We start from the raw sequence: 18,333 nt of genomic DNA on the forward strand, positions 1-18,333 counted from the left end.
TCTCACAACTCTGCAGCTCTGTCCTGCATGTTACCACCGCCATCCTGGTATCCCCCCTTAGTGGCTGCCATCTGGTTCCCAAGACCACAACCATCAACGAGATTGGTAAAATGCCTGCCATTTTTCTATTTTTCTCAGACATGTGCACCTGTTTCGCGCATAAAACTGAGTGCTGAATGCCATGGAAAGTTAGGTCTTCTGTATGTGGTTGAAAGTGGCAAAGCTGCACATGTGCAATGAGAGGAGACATAATGGAGAGGTCCGCGTTAATTTAATTAAAGATGGGGACAACACTGGGACAGCAGTGACAGAAAGGCTGATTGCCTATATAGTGTTAGCTAGTAATGCTTTCCAGGGCGTTTGCTCTTGTGCAGACCTCTTGCAAAGAGGGTCTTCTGTAGAGAGTCATTGTAAGTAGTTTCTGCGGAAGAAAGTGTTTTGAACCTGCTGCAAGAACGGCGTTGGCGATTTAGTTGGCCAAGCTTCTGGCTTACAATAAACGTGGCGTTTGTGGCAGCATGTTGGAGATAGACTGGCTTTGAAGGTTCGTAGATGCGGCGAGCTTTTGCTGATAGGAACCAATCTTCACCTATTATAAGGGGAAGCACGTTCTTTTGAAAAACAGCGGTCTGCAAAACTCCTCAAATTGGAGCGGTGGTTATCTTTAGATGGGCTGCTCCAATGGGAAGCACAGTACTTCCTCTAACAACAGCTAGGGGGGGGGGGGCAACCCAAGATATCATAATGCCTGTTGGAAGGAGAGTACTTTGTAGCAGTGACAGGGGACAGGCTGTCAAGTCTGCTGAAACGCCGTTCTGACTGTTACAGATAGCAATCAAGACACTTGATCGACACATCGCACCCCGCAGCCTGCTGTCAGGTATATATCAGAAGACCGTCGACCACCAGGTTAGGAGTGGAGCTGAATAGCCTTTTCACAGCCATGGTGAAGCCTACCGAGAGTCATGCCCACATGCAACACGGACTATAAAACAGAGGCTGCACGCAACTTTGGGCATTTCTGGCAGCGACTGGGGACACGCTGACAGCTCTGCTGAAACGCCGTTCTGACTTTTTAAAGTTCAGCCTAATTTTTCTTTGGCAGCTTGGGCATTATTTTATGTATGTGTTTCCTGTTGCTGCCAGACAACTGTGCTGTGAACATGGCTGATGAATTGAGGTGCTTGATATGCACAACGGAAAAAGACGAGGACGATTCCGATCTGAAGTGCAATGACTGCAATTATGTGTATCCCTTCGAGACAGAAATGGTAATAGCGCTGCAATAAAATAATTCCTCAAATAATGGAACTTTCTAGCCCAAATTGACGTTCTTCTAAATCATGTGTATCCCATAGGGAAATCTCCTGGTATTGCTGAAGCCCAGTTCAAGTCCATGAGAGAAACGACATAAAAGGGATGGCGATGCCAGACGTGCCGAGTAGGGCGACCAGGGGGTGCATCGAAGAAACCTAATGCGTTATAGGCTGCAGAGGCGGCAGGTGAAATACCTCAGATTAGCCTTGTCCTTGTAGATATACAGGAAAAACTTCTAACGCTTCTGAGCCTGAAAAACTCCGTTGAAAACACTGAAGAAGCTGTGCAGCTGATGTGTGATAGATACGATAAAATTCTTGTGGAATCAATGCATCATGAAGCGGAGATCGAGGAAATTAAAAATAAGGCACAAAAACTTGAACAGCAGGACACAGTGGGTGTGCAAACTATAAAGGAACAGCTAAATGATCTTTAATGGATGAACCTAGAGTTTCCAGGCGTCGCAGAGACTGAACAGGAAAACTTGTTTGAGAAACTCAATGCTCTTTCTGAGACGATAGATGTTCCTGAGTTATCCAAACACGATGTTGTCGCCGTTCTACGCCTTCCGGCCAAGCACGGCAACATTCCTGCCTTTGTACTCTGCTTCGCCATACAAGATGCCCGCAAAGAATGGTTTGAGTAGAGGCGAGCACTAAGTACCCACTCATCGCTGGTGTATGTTCAAGAAAATTTGACGAAAGTCTCAAAAGAACCACTTTTTGAAGCCATGAAATCAGCCAAAAAACATGATTTCCACCATGTGTGGCGCAGGGACGAAGATCGGGCATGGCGCATCCTGGCTTTGAACAAACTGGATGAGGCAGCATCCCTCGCAAATTCACCTTGCTGTTTCTCTCCTACATTTTCCCCAAATTCTGTCATGGGTATATACCAATAAGTCTCTCCAAATAACGTTGGAAATTTCGTTGTCAACGACTTTAAGTCGTACTTTAAATGATTTCACGATAACATTCAATCTGCTCGAAACAAAATCACGTCACTTGCGGTTCTGTTAAATCAGATTAAGATCCAGTTTTATGCGCTTATGTTGATTGAAACATGGTATCGCAATGATGATGATGCACTTTGTATTCCGGAATATTCGGCATGTAATCTTAATCGCAGTTACGGCAGAGGAGGCGGTGCTGCCATGCTGATAAAGAAGAATATAAAATACAAACTGCTTTGAGCTTTCACAGAATCAACAACGGTTTTCGAGGCATTATCTTTACGCAGCAACAGGACTGTTCTTGTCTGCAGACCCGCTGAAGAAAACTTGTGAGTTTTCTTTCATTTTCTCCAGTGTCTTTTCTCATACGTTAATGACTGCCGTGGGCCTTGTTTGCGGAGGTGACTTTAATATAAATATGCATCAGTCAACTATAGAACCTATTGAAGAATTCAATTTGTTCCTTTAAAAGCAAAATATAAAAAGCCGTACAGCTTGCAACACTTCTTGCGGCCACTTCGTTAGCATTAATTACTTATTCTCAACCAATTACATAGCCAATGCATTTAAATGAGGTGTCCTGGCAAGCGATCTCTCTCTGATCACCTTCCTATTTTTTTCTGTATGAAACTTCAAGGAATAGAAAAAAGTAAATTACAAAGTTATCAATTAACTAACACATTTTGCCAACCAAATTAGACCAATTTAGGATGATTTAAAGAGAGCAGACTGGTGAGACGTTCAAGAATGAGATGATCCTAATGTCTCTTTTTGCTTATTCACCGATAGGTTCATGAGCTTCACAGAAGAAAATTTCCTTTTCGAGTTATTAGCGCTTACATTAAAATCACGAAACTTTGTATTAATGACCTCCTACTGTGTAACATTCAAGTTAAGAATTGCATGTTCCACAAGTTTATTCACACCCGAGATATGATTAACCTAAAAGTGTTTAAACAATATAGAAATATTCTTAACCAGGAAGTCAGGAAATATAAAAATGACTATTTTGAGAACTCTTTTAACAGAGTGAAGCATGATTGCAAATCTACTTTGCGAAAACTCCTTCATGTTCTTGGCCGATCATCCATTCCTTGCCCGACTTGTGAACTCCAGATAAATGGCGAGTTAATATCTGGACCCGCCTTCCCGAATGCTTTTAATGACCACTTCGCAAATATACCGGTATCAGTGTTACCTAAGCATGCAATGCCCCTGATTAAAGAAATCCCCAACAGTATTTTCCTCATTCTTCTGACCAGTAATGAAGTGCACTTTACGATTATGCAACAAAAAGTTAGAGCAGCCCTGATGTCCATGGCCTGCAAATAAAACCCGTCCAATATGTCCTTGACGTTATATCGCCTGTCCTAGCGCATGTTTTTAATTTGTGCATATATGCTCTGGAGTCTTTCCTAACGACATGCAAGTAGCAAAAATAAGGGCCATCCTTAAGAAAGCTGATCATAAAAATCTAAATAACTATCGCCATTTTCTATAATCCTTGTACTTTCCAAAGGGTTAGAAAAACGTATGCTAGTGCAGTTTGAAACCTTTATTTAAAAAACAAACAGTGTAACTGATGCCCAGTATGGTTTTCGGAAATTTCGATCTACACAAGTTGCTTTGCTCGACCAAATGGAATACATTGTAACATACAGAGAAAGTAAAAGTTAAGTATTAGGAATAGTTCTAGATTGCAAAGGCATTGGATTACCTAAACCGAAATCCTCTTCTTGAAAAATCCTCTTCATGATTGCCATTACAGCTACTTAGATCACGCTTCTCACCTCCCGTGCAATCTGTTCAGCTAAACGGTTCTTCAGGTTTAAATGGGAGTCAATCGGGAGTTCCACGGGGACGTATTTTAGGTCCACTTTTATTTAATATATACGAAAAGGACATTGTAATTGTAGACACGCAGGCTAAGTTCGTCATATACGCCGATGACACCAGCTTTTTTTGTGTTTCCGATAACTGTACAGATTTGTTTGCACTGTCATAAGCTACAGGAGCACGGAAAACACGACCGTCACGCACGCCGCTGAAGATTTGGCCGGCTGTACATAATAGTCTTGTATAATTCATTAACCGATTTTTCACTGCCGTCTCACTTATGATGTATTTGTCCTTCGGACAGTGTTCGCATGCAATTGTGCGGCAATTTCAGATGTGTGAGAATTTCATGGTGCTTTACCGTTCATGACTGTGTAAATTTGCATTCCACCACGGAGCATGAGGTTTGTTTTCCATGTATTTTCACTGTGAGCAATGTGCACGTACCATGCCAACAAATATGTGTATTTAATGTTTTTCTTGCATAAGTTACGCTGTCAAGTGCAACCAGTCGTTTTCATGCAGGGGGGTGAGGACCAGTCAAGCTGCGGTTACAGCTTTTAGCCTCGTCTCTACCCATCACTGATGGAAAATAAAGCTTATCGCTCTCTCTCGCTCTCTTTATTGCGATTTTTATCAAGGTTGCGGAAATGCGTCGAATTCACCTATTCCAGCGATAGACGCGACGAAGAATGCGGAATTGCGGAATCAAATTTGCGGAAATTCGAGCGGTACAGGCAGCTTTCTGTTCGGAACAGCCCGCCGCTGAATTGCCCCCAATGCAGCCAAACGGGAGACTGGGACTCAACATGCATCCGTCGAGAGCGGTGTCCTCACCCTGAAAGCGGCACTGGCCGTCGAGGCAACCTAGCCTGTTCCGGTGAATCAGCGCTTCCTGGCGACTAATAGGAAATTTTATTTATGAGACCAGACAAGAACTCCAGTTAGTGGTGTCATTATCTCCTGCTCTGTGGCGCAAAGAACACATTGAGAAATACTGAGTAATACTTGTTGAGGGCAGTTGGTGCGTGTTTCGAGAAAAGTGTTGTAGCGCCGAAAACGACAGCACACAGGAAGCGAGACGGGATCCCGTCTCGCGTCTTGCGTGTTGTCTTTTTCGGCGCTACATCCCTTTTCTGGAACCATATTGAGACGTTGCCGTTCAGTATATGAATTGCGCCGCATATCAATGGCAATAAACGCTTCTTACTGAAACAGCACATGGGCTGTTGGTCGAGGTCGTCCACTTCTGGAGACGTTACGACACTCGCATTCTTGCGCAGCCTCGTCTCGCGACCGGAGATATTTTATTGAACACAGTATTTGTGCTTAATGAGCAAAACAGGGACGCCCTCGGCCGCCTTATAAAGCTTCGTCAGATAGTATCGATCAGACAGTATGTTATCACTCATATCTGAATGGAGGCTTCTGAAACTAGCGTTTCTCAGCAGAAGCTCTCAGGCTTTTCTTCGAAAACATAGCGCCAAAAGGACACCGACGACACAGGAGTGGACAGGACAGGCGCTAACTTGCAACTTTATTTTTGAAATCCTACCACGTCTAATATATAGGAGCTGATGACCACCATCAAGCGATGAGCATGCGCAAAGAAGAGCACAGCCAAGATAACATCGTTTGGAAAAGAAGCAAAAATTACGATAAAATAAGAAAAGGAAAACACGGTGCCGGGGGAACATCGAAAGAAAAGAGACATCGCGTACTGAAACTTACTGCAAAGAGCGCTTTTCAAGCTTGCCAAGGTTAAGAGCCAAACAAATAACGCGGCAAAAAAGGGGAGATAAAAATACATGGTCTGTTCTGAAAGTAGTAGGACTGGTTTTTTCCTGGGTGAACCGGCGGACGAGAGGTGGCCTGCTCATGCTGGATCGTTGAAGAGGGATATTGGGAATGCAGGGGAAAATCGGCGGTCGGCTCTCGGCCGTTGAAGAGAGGAGGTCGCTTGTATTGTGAACCCCTGTCGAAACGTCTCGTCACGCAGATTCGTCGAGCGTTTACTGGATCAGCGATACGCGATCAAATTTTGAGTAAACTTTGGTAAAACGGGCAGAGAGACTCACAACATGATTAAGGAAGTCTACGGTGACGCTTCCATGGGTAGATCAGGTGTTTTTGAGTGGCACAAGCTTTTCCGAGAAGGTAAGGAAAGAGTGGAGGAAGACGACCGCTTCAGACGCCCTTCGACAGCAAGACCAACGAAAATGTGTAGCGAGGGAAACATTTACTTAACAGTGATCGTAGAATGAGTATCAGAATGATTGCTGATGACTTCAGCATTCCTCAAACCCAAGTTTTTGGGATCGTGACAGAAAACTTTTCCATGAGGAAAGCGTGCGTGAAGTTGATGCCGGGGGTGTTGTCAGAGGAAGAAAAGGCCAACCGGTAGGATCATCTTCGTCATCTGAATGAGGACCCCGATTTTTGGTCCAGCAGAAGGCGGCAACGCTGCCTCAGCCCCCCTGCAGCCTCGATTTGGCGCTGCCAGACTTTTTTCTATTCCCGAGAATAAAATCGACGCTGGAGGGGAAGCATCACGGATCGGTAGAGGTGGTTCAACAGGCCGTGACGAGGGAGCTAAACAGCATTCCGGTCCAGGCGTTCCTGGAGGCGTACGAAAACTGTAAAACTCATTGGCAGCAGCGTGTAGGTGCGGCAGGGTGCTACCTTGAAAAATTGTAATCGTTTGTACTATTCCCTTGAATAACTTTTGTTTAAAAAAATCAGTCCTACTACTTTCAGAATAGACCATGTAGATCGAATAAAAGATGAAGGGAGTGTACAAGGCTCCACACTAAGACAAACTCGTGGTGAAGAAAGACAGAATGACAATGGGGAAATTACATTGATGGGCATGGCAATGGAAGTAAAAGATAGCAGAAAATTAGGCCGGATACATATAAGGGCTGTGATACTATATATAATAAAATGAAAAAAAAAATTAAAAACTAGTAAACTATAAAGTACATGTATATGACGAATACAGAAAAGGATAAAACGAGAAGTATAAAACACGAGGAGCCGCCGCGGTGGCTCAGTGGCTATGGTGCTCGGCTGCTGTCCCGAAAGACGCGGGTTCGATCCCGGCCGCGGCGGTTGAATTTCTTTGCAGGAGAAATTCGAGGCCCGTGTACTGTGCGATGTCAGTGCACGTTAAAGAACCCCAGGTGGTCGAAATTTCCGGAGCCCTCCACTACGGCGTCTCTCATAGCCTTAGTCGCTTTGGGACGTTAAACCCCATAAAACCAAACCATAAAACACGAGTGTAGAGGGCTGCACGCTAAAAAAACGAGGGGGGGGGGGGATGGGTTATGCAAATATGAGAAATAGAATATTGAAAATACAATTGAAGTAAAAGCCAATAAAACGCCAAGCAATTAAAAGCAAGAAAACGTAAAGGAAAAGCGGGACCATGGGCGCTATGCTGGAAGGCCCGAGTTTGCTGAAACTCGGAATATTCCCGAGTTCTGGCGACACCCTCAGATGAGTGAACTAATGGTAGCAAGAGAAAATCCCACCTTCGTCACGCCTCCAGCTTCATTGGGTTATCTGGATATATTCCGTGCTTTATCATCACATCGGCGCCACCTCATGGGCTCCTTGGGCGGTCTACAAAGAACGGGTCACGTGAGCCAACCGCCAGTGCACTTTTCATTTGTCTGTCGTTCCACCAAGTGCATTGCGTGTGCAATTCGACAAACGAGGTTTGTTGAATTTTATAATGCACTTAGTACACCTTTATAAGCATTTTATAGTGCAAGATTTGGATTCAAAGCGCTTTAGAGTGATTCATGCATTATTAAATTTTCCTTTGTACCGCGAGGGAACGCTACCAACGCTACATCATGTGCAACGCTGTGAAAGCTACGGAAGTAGTCCGCAAATAAAAATAAAGAGAGGTGTATCGCTCTGCGCTGTTTTGTGGCCGTGTGGTCTGACGCGTCGCTCCGGAGGATAGGCAGGCAATGGGAGTGCGTGGGTTCAAATCCCGCATATGTAAACTTTTTTTCCCACATTTTTTTTCATCGCAAGTTGAATTTCGCGTGACTTGAATGAGAAAACTCGTTTTGTTCAGAATCGCTTGAATATTATTCCGTGTTGTGAAAGGAACAGCATGCATCTGTTCATTTGATGCATACCGCATACACCATACATACACCACCTCGATATGGCCTGTTTTCCCGTGTTAAGTATTTTGAACGTAGTATTGATTCTCACAGTGACAGAAAATAGTACTGCCTCAAGAGTCAGCTTGGCTCGATTTCCCTGCTCTCGTAGAAGAGCAGAAGCTGCTCAGGCAGGATTTTCATGCTGTCAGGTACAAAGAGTTCCAAGCTGTGGGAGCGTCAAGTAAGAATACAGAAAAAGTTGTACAACGCTAGGAAAAAATATTTCGAAACAGCAAACAATAAATGAGACAAGACAATAAAGAATGCTGACCCCGCAGTGTTTGCGAGAAATGGTTTATTCTGGAAACAGCCAATGGCATGGATCACAGTGCACACAAATTAAAGGACACGTGCAGTGGATGTACACCAACACACAATCAGTCAAGTGCCCCAAAACTGAAAAAAAATGTGGAGCCATCGAACAACACTATTTGATAACACGAAAACCTAACCAATGTACTAACAAAGACGTGACTCGAAACAATTTCACACTCAACTGAGCAAGAGCCAGCTTGAAATCATTCACACCTCCGAAAAATTAAGGACAAAACATACAGTACTGGCTACCTCAACACTGGCACTGCATAACATGTCAAAACGACCAGAGATTGACAGTAATGCAAGACAGCACCAAACCAGGATATCCTTTTCAGGACATGAAGATCAGACACCCATACATACCATTCCTAACCCTCACACGCAAAATGAGGCCAATTCCTAGGGGTTTGTGAATGTTCGAACTTTTTGGACAGCATAATTGAATAAATTTCTGTTCAGTTAGTCGAACGAATCAAACAGTATATGTTCAAAATTATTTTAAATGAATCCAATTTGCTCTCAAATTTTCATATACTTTCCGAATAATTGACACAACGCTTCATTAAGCTCCACCGTATTTTTATGCAATTAATCTTCCAAAAACTGCACACATTGACGACGTATACCAGCAGACGTATTCTAATTGAAAAAGTACTATTTCCACTCCCTTACCAATTCTACTTCTCTACAGACACTATTAACACGACCACCTCAAGACCTACACTACAAGTTACTGCCCAATACAATTTGGTGGAACGAATTGCAATGATGCAATGATTTGATGGAAATATTACAATTTCCTCGGTAGTCTGATCGACACACACACCCACATACACACATATTTCACATTTCCACCCACACACGCACAAAGGTGATCACAGCAAGCCGATGAGTCCTCTCTCTTTCCTCGGTAGCATATGTATTACACATCAATTCGAAGTCAGACAAGTTCCTCGATGCCACTCAAATCTTCATCACTGGAATCGGTGCTCGACTCATCAGAGGTGGAGTTGCACGAGTCAGAAATGCTGAAGAAAACCGGTTCAATTTCAGCGTCAACAATCATATCGCGTTGCCATGCTTCAGCCTCAACTTGCTCCACATGAACACAACAAGTTTGCCAGTTTTCCTGGCTTACAGACGCCAGTGCTTCCAGCAGGAGCTTTTCCACTTCAGCCAAAGTGAAACATTTATTGCGACTTACGATTATGAATATTGCATAAGAATTCAATCTGCCAAGTGACACAAATGCTACCGTTTAAAAACCCATTAAAAAGCATGCACGAAATAGCTGGAAAAATCCATGCACCTATTACGTGCGCAAACATGAGGTAAAACAAAAAATTATCTACACTGTGTGTAAAACTGCTCAGTTACTGATAAACGGAAGCGGTTGTTGAGGTTTAATACCCCAAATTAACTCAAGCGATGAGGCATGCCATGGTTAAGGGCTGCCAATAACTGCAACCATATGGTGTTCCTTAACATCCACTGACACTGCACAGTACACGGACCACTATCACTAATAAATTGGAGAACATTCCATTAACCGTGACATGCATGAAAGCAAAAACAGAGCATTCTTACAACCATTGTGTTCAATACATAATGTGCCTTCCTCGTGAAATAGTAGGCCTTCACCACGTCAGGGCTGGACTTCGAAGGGGCCTTTACGCCAATGTAGGTCCCGTCGACGCATCCCACGACATCTGTGATGCCGCCGCGCAGAAGGAAACGCTCCTTAACATACGCACGCTCGGCCGTAGTCGTGGGGAAAGCAAGACACCGCTTCTGCACAGCTGCGTCGATAAGCGCGTCGGAGACGTCCCTCACACAGCGGCTCACAGTGCTTTGGTGGCGTCCAATAAAACGGTCTGCGCCGACGCTCCCCTGGAAGCTCCCGGTCGCGAACAACCGGAGGGCGCAGAGGACATGCTCTTCGACCGAAAGCGAATGAGGCCCGGTACGCACTCTCCGCAGGCGTGGGTCGTCGCCTAACTCTTTACGCCACCATCGTACCGATGTTTTGGAGAGGCGAAAATGTCACTGGAATTCATCGTCGGCCATGGCACTAAACGGGTCCAGCCGGCCGTACTGACATTTGCCGTCAGAGGAAGCGATGACCCAGGCTGCTGCTGCTGCTGCTGCCGCCATGACAGTCCCGAGATGAATTCGGGGCACTTCACCGTTCACGAGTTTAGCTCCGAGTTCACCTGTAAATCAAAACCATTGTTCACGCCCCCGGCGTGCCGTACATAAATTATAGGCGTATAAGCTATGGGTGGGCCACTCCCAACATCCCTGCCGGCTGCAGGTATGCTACGCGGCCGTGTTGATTGCTGACAGACATCGACGATGTTGACCATAGAAATATAACAGGCAAAACGGACGTCGTCGCTGATTAATCTAAGCACCTCTGCGAAGGACACGCAACGTGGCGACAGCCGCCGATATCTTCGCTCGCATACCAAGATTGCACAACACTATAGCCTGTTGCAACCACGTAAGACACAGCACAACGCTGACGGCGCGTCACATCTGCTTGCAAGGCGTCAAACACGGACCACGATGACGAAACGGTGCTTGGAGCACGTCCTACTCCAACAACATGGCACCACAGGTGTTTGGCTTGGCCGTGCTTTCATCGGTGATAAAGCTCAGCATCAGCGTGTCAAACACATCCGGGATCGACAAACGGTCGCTGTTCTAGACCCAGTGCAATAAAGAATTTGTAATTTCCAGCACGCAAGCACTGCGTACTTCACAACCGTAACACCTTTCTCTGTTATAAGTCCGATTCCATTATTACAAACAGCATCCCTCATCTGCCCGAACGATATTATTGCGATGTCACTGCGGTATACAACGGCGATCGACGTTAGTGACAAAACCAGTCCCCAAAACCTTGAAGTGCACGATGTAAACAAATACTACGCAGATATGCACGCCACCACCTTCACAGCTTTTAGTCAGCGTCTGACGACATTGGATGAGTTGTGTCGCTGGGTAGCACGCTCTTCGCATCCGCCGCGCACTAAAGAGGCGTCACACACAACAGGCATACGTAATGAATCATTGAATACAGCCAAACAGCAATTTTTTTCTCACAGCGCATCACAGCCGCTCGCACGGCCAATTCCGACCGCTGAGATTCGCCAAGAGCGTACTAAAAGCAATGGTTGGCCATAGGGGGGTGCGGCAGCGGCCGTAGCAGCGGAGAAGTCCACCTGAGGTCACTGCAGAGAGCAGCAGTGACGCGGGGGGGGGGGGGGGGGGTGCAATGCAGTTCAGTTTTTGCTGTTGTGTATTATGCAAGCCAGAAGATGCATGACTGTTATATTTTGATATAAGACACAATAAAATATATTATCGCAATGGCCGAAAAATAAGTCAGATTCAGCGTGTAGTAGTTTCCCAGTCTTTCCAGTCGAAGGCAGCGCTACCGGCGGCGTGTCAGCGCAGGAGCTCTCGTTTTCGGCACGGTGGGCTGCCTCTCTAGTTCGTATGAAAGCCACGCTGCAAGCAATGGTCTCAGTATCGCCACTAGCGGCAAAAAGTGTCAAATCTTTGTTAATTTCCTAAAGCTATACTTTTCAACAACGCTTCATTGGATTCAGATTTTAAAATAAATTTGGAAATGAACAAAATGTTCGTAATATTATCTGTTGCCTTTTAACGTATTCGAGAGAAGAGAAAGGGTTGATACAGAGTGCACCTAGTGCGCACTGTTCGTCTTCGGAAATGGAGAGACAGATAGAGCCTGAAAGAGAAGACACGCCTTTGACGCGCCCGAAAAGGCGTGTCAAACAGCTAGCGGTGAGTTGTGAGATAGATAGGAGAGAAGTCACGATTTCGCGATTGCTGACATGGCGCTGATAACTTCAGGTAGCGCTGCGGCCTGGTATTGCGCAGTGTATTGTGTTTGAAGTGTGAAACAGCCGCGCAGGGTGCGCTTGTATCGCCTTTACGTGGCTTTATCTTTACATTTTATTGTCCGCTGCCTGCTCACGTTCCGCGCTATCTTCGTTCACTGACTGCCGTCATCGCAAACTCGGATGAAACTCGGGCGAGCGACAAACTCGGGCCTTCCGGCATAGCGCCCCAGTCCAGTTCACAACAACAAGAAAGGGAGCTTACGGAAAGCAGTCTTAACGTATGGTTCACACCTACAGATAGCCGTCAAGGAATTGAACTTCACTGTCACGCAATTGAATAGAAGGTGCGCTGACGCACTTTTTCCCAGCTTTTCTTATAAAATACGCCTCCATGACTTCACGCTCTGTTTTTCCTTTAGCTGATGTTAAGAATTCTGTTTTATCTATTTTTGGATAGCATCCGTTCTCTTTCTCTGTTTTACATGCTTTGCAATGGTCGGCTAGGTTGCTTCCTGATTTGTTGCGTACGCATAATCTATGTTCTCTCGCCTTCTCATTGAAGCATCTTCCTGTCTGCCCAATGCAATGCCGCCCGCAACTGATAGGAATTCTGTACACAACGTTCGCCTTACATTCCGTAAACTTAGTTTGGCGTTTCGTCGTGCAGCCATCTCGTTTTACCATTTTCTTGGTGCAGACCTTCGAAAGCTTACAAGGGGCAGAGAAAACTACTTGTACATTATAACGCGCTGCCAGCTTCTTGAAATTATGTGAAAACCTATGATAATATGGTATTACCTGGACAGGAGTCTTGCTTTTGATCTCTTCACTCTCCTGCTCACTACAGGAAACCTGGGAGGCTTTCAGCTTTTGTAAAAGGCTTTCACACACTGCCAGTATAAAGTCTACGGAGAACCCAGCCTCTTGCAGGCGCCTGGATTGCTCATGGATGCTGGCGGCCATGCGGTGCGTGCAGGATTTTGTAGCTGCTCCGTGGAGACAGGAAGACACGATACCCCGCTTAACAACTTTAGAGTGCGCGCTGTCAACGCGTAACAGACATTATTTCGTTCGTGGATGATACATCCAGCAGATATTAAGGTTTGTGAAATCTAATTCAATATCTAGGAACTGAATACGGCCATCTGTAGCTGATTCCCAAGTGAAATTTAACCCTGCACCGTGCTCCGAAAAAATACTGAACACTTCTTTTACAACGTGGCATTTTCTTCCATAACCTTTGCTAAAAATAATAAGGAAATCATCAACGTATCTGAACACTTTTAAATCAGGAAGGTCAGAAAGATTGGCTTGAATGCGTTTGTCAATCACGGATAAAAATAGGTCACGTAACAGAGGCGAAACAGAAGAACCGATACAAACGCCTCTTTTTTTGGATATAGAAATGTCTTTCTTAAAATATAGCTGTGGACGCAAGGTAGAATTCCAGCAAAGACAGGAAAGAATTGCTGCTGGTTACTGCGCCGTTCTGGAAGGCTATTTCCCCGCTTTCAAATATTGTTTCTCGGAGCACTGAGAGCCACTCTCCATGAGTCACTGAATAATAACGGCCTTCCATATCTACTGAAAAACCATTCACGTCGCAAAAAGGACCGTGCTCGAGGTTGACAACCAATTCTTTAGAGCTTCGGATGAGGAACGGATCCTCAGTCTTCAAGATGTTAAGGTGCCGTTGAAAGTAGGAGCTAACAAGCTTTTGCCAGGTGCCATTCTCGGACACTATGACCCTAAACGGACATTCACTTGGGAATCACCTACAGGTGGCCGTATTCAGTTCTTAGATATTTAATTAGATTTCACCAACTTTAATATCTGCTGGATGTACCATCCACGAACCAAAAAACGTCTGTTACGCTTTGACAGCGCGCACAAGTTGTTAAGCGGGGTATCGTGTCTTCCTGTCTCCACGGAGTAGCTACAAAATCCTGCACGCACCGCATGGCCGCCAGCATCCATAAGCAATACAGGCGCCTGCAAGAGGCTGGATTCGACGTAGACCTTATACTGGCAGTGTGTGAAAGCCTTTTTGCAAAAGCTGAAAGCCTTCAAGGTTTCCTGTAGTGAGCAGGGGAGTGAAGAGATCAAAAGCAAGACTCCTGTCCAGGTAATACCATATTATCATAGGTTTTCATATTATTTAAAGATTCTGGCAGCGCATTATAATGTACAAGTAGTTTTCTCTGCCCCTTGTAAGCTTTCCAAGGTCTGCACCAAGAAAATGGTAAAACGAGATGGCTGCACGACGAAACGTCAAACGAAGTGTACGGAATGTAAGGCGAACGTTGTGTACAGAATTCCTATCAGTTGCGGGCGGCATTACATTGGGCAGACAGGAAGATGCTTCAATGAGAAGGCGAGAGAACACTGATTATGCGTACGCAACAAATCAGGAAGCAACCTAGCCGACCATTGCAAAGCATGTAAAACAGAGCAGGAGAACGGATGCTATCCAAAAATAGATAAAATAGAATTCTTAAGATCAGCTAAAGGAAAAACAGAACGTGAAGTCATGGAGGCGTATTTTATAAGAAAAGCTGGGAAAAAGTGCGTCAGCGCACCTTCTATTCAATTGCTTGACAGTGAAGTTCAATTCCTTGACGGCTATCTGTAGGTGTGAGCCATGCCTTAAGACTGCTTTCCGTAAGCACCCTTTCTTGTTATTGTGAACTGGAATGGTCCCGCTTTTCCTTTGCGTTTTCTTGCTTTTAATTGCTTGGCGTTTTATTGGCTTTTACTTCAATTGTTATTTCAATATTCTATTTCTCATATTTGCATATCCCATCCCCCTCCCCCCTCGTTGTTTTAGCGTGGAGCCCTCTACACTGGTTTTTTATACTTCTCGTTTTATCCTTTTCTGTATTCGTCATATACATATACTTTACAGCTTACTAGTTCTTAAATTTTTGCCGCCGCGGTGGCTCAGTGGTTATGGTGCTCGGCTGCTGACCCGAAAGACGCGGATTCGATCCCGTCCGCGACGGTTGAATTTCTTTGGAGACGAAATTTTAGAGGCCCGTGTACTGTGCGATGTCAGTGCACGTTAAAGAACCCCACGTGGTCGAAATTTCCGGAGCCCTCCACTACGTCGTCTTTCATAGCCTTAGTCGCTTTGGGACGGTAAACCCCATAAACCAAACCAGTTTTTAAATTTTCTTCATTTTAGTGTACATAGTATATCGGCCTAATTTTCTGCTATCTTTTACTTCCATTGCCATGCCCATAAATGTAATTTCCCCATTGTCATAGTCTTTCTTCACCACGTGTTTGTCTTAGTGTGGAGCATTGTACACTCCCTTCATCTTTTATTCGATCTATTTTTTTCTCCCCTTTTTTGCCGCGTTATTTGTTTGGCTCTTAACCTTGACAAGCTTGAAAACCGCTTTTTGCAGTAAGTTTTAGTACGCGATGTCACTTTTCTTTCGGTGCTCCCCCGGGACCGTGTTTTTCTTTTCTTATTTTATTGTAATTTTTGCTTATTTTCCAAACGCTGTTATCTTGATTGTGCTCTTCTTTGCGCATGCTCATCGCATGATGGTGGTGATCAGCTCCTATATATTAGACGTGGTGGCATTTCAAAAATAAAGTTGCAAGTTTGCTCCTGTCCTGTCCACTTCTGTGTCGTCCGTGTGCTTTTTGCGCTGTTTTCGAAGAACTGTTACCAACTAGCCCAAACCAAGCTGCTGTTACTCCTAGGCTTAGCCGAGCTATAGTCAAAAAGGCTGAAATGTGTGGGATATGACCCGAGCACTGCGAGCTTCAAGTTTAAGCTTCTCTGACTTACCCGCCACATCTAGCACCGCGCGAACCCGCAACATGTGGAACCATACGCGCCCATCCAGTCAGTGAAGCGTGAACAGGGGCACTCAGCAGATGTGGAAAAGATGAAAACAGCTTTTCCTAATGCTTCGCTGAGGCAGATGCACGATACTTCTACTATTAGCGTTCCCTATAGTCTGACTGCAGTTGCTATTGGGCCTCTGGCTGCGATACCGGGCAGGTTTCCACTGCGCCTTCGGTGCAGGAGAATTCGGCACTTTGAATAAAATGCGAACAAGAAATTTTAAACATGGAGTGCGAACTGAGATAATACTAAGCAGGAAACGCTCAATAATAGTTCAAATTATTATCTGATTGAAATCGCGAAGACTGTTTTAAAGAAGTGGTAAAGCTGTTAAGAAACTGAGCCGTCACGTTCTCACACATAGACTAAGCCTCCCGACCCTGGCATTACTGATCACGGCACACTGCGGCCTGAGCTTATTTAGTGGAAGCCTTCTGTTGCAAAAGATTCTCTCCGGCGACACTCTGCTACCAAAGAGTCTGTGGATGCGCGCCTAGGCTGTTGCCTCCTTGTTGCGTCGCTGAAGCACACTGGCGTGCCTCTTGTGGAATTGACCGCTAAGTCTTCAATGCGCAGTCGACTGACGTCAGGAATACACGACGTTCTGATCAGACATGGTGAGAAAAAGACTTGGGCTACCTAGGACGTCTCCGCAGAAAGCAGCGTTCTCTTGAGCCGCTAAGCAAGTGAGATTCCGGGTGTCAACAGATATGTCCGGGAAAGGTACCCGGTTCAGAATTGATAGGAATTGGGGGTTAAAAAAGATTATGATGATTTTCCAAAGGACGTCATTTGTCAGGCGAACCCTTCCGCTGCGCTGGTTTCAGTTGAATAAGGCTAGAACCAAAGACAGCTGTGTTTGCAGCATTTGAAGTCACTCCTCTTAACGTAAGGGGTTTGCGAAAGCAGCGGCTGGAGCTAAATCACGTCGTTAATGAATTTATTGTTAATGTAGTTGCCGTTAAGGAAAATAAGCTGTCCTTTCAGGAGGTGACAGTCCGCTATTGGGCAGTTTGTGTATCATTATAATATTATCGTCAACCACTCGAGACGCTTCTCTGGAATGTGCATGCTACTTCTGAGCAAAACAGTGCACGAGTCGCGCCTGCTGGAAAGCATCGATGGCGAGGCGCGACTCATATGCTGCGCCATACCCAGTTTTGGTGACTAGCGCGGAGTCATGTTTATGTATCCGTCTATAAAGCTGATAGATATAAAGGATATTTTCTTCCTGTGAGTAGCTAAAGTACGGCGGTAGACTCGCAGAATTATGCTGCTGGGAGATTATAACACTATTTGTGGAAGTGAGAATATCCACTTAATCGTAGGCGTTACGGCCATACTGCTGTTGTTTCTACAGATTTTGTATGTATGTGTGCTTCACCGTCGTGTTTCCTCGTTGATGTCTACAAAACACTTCTGCAGTACTCCTCGTTTACTCTGTGGTCTGTAGGAAGTGCATTGGTGTAGCCCATTTCTTTATTGTTGAAAAATTAGATGATCATTGGCTTGTGTGGCAATCTTTGTGCGTTAGCCTCAATTTTTAGAGTCTGTCCTTTTTCAACCCACTGAGTGCTTTTACACTTCATCTGGGGTTATGTTTTGTGCATGCTTCCTACTAAAATCCCTAGGTATTGCAAAAGTTTCCTGCTAGTGACTCGTCCATAGGTTTTGATCGTCGTTGGCTTTTACTGATGGTTTCCTCAGAAAGGGCTGCAAAAGCTGCACCTTCCCCTTCCTGCAATTCAGGACCACTCCTGTTCTTTTTGAAGTCCCTAAACCTCCAGAAATATGCTACACGAGACTCGGCGTCACCACCAAGTCCACGAGTTACATGGCAATGTTTCTGTGGCCACTTTGTTAAGCGCACACAAGACTTGATTGCATAGAGTTCACGCAAGGTCACCATGGGTCGCACAAACAGGATGAAACACTATCTCATGTTTGACTATTGCTCTCGGTGATGTGGATTCTAGCAGCAATTAGAGG

Source organism: Amblyomma mixtum, chromosome 2 (genome assembly GCF_055824585.1).
Source record: "Amblyomma mixtum isolate Tamu chromosome 2, ASM5582458v1, whole genome shotgun sequence".
Classification (NCBI taxonomy): Eukaryota; Metazoa; Arthropoda; class Arachnida; order Ixodida; family Ixodidae; genus Amblyomma; species Amblyomma mixtum.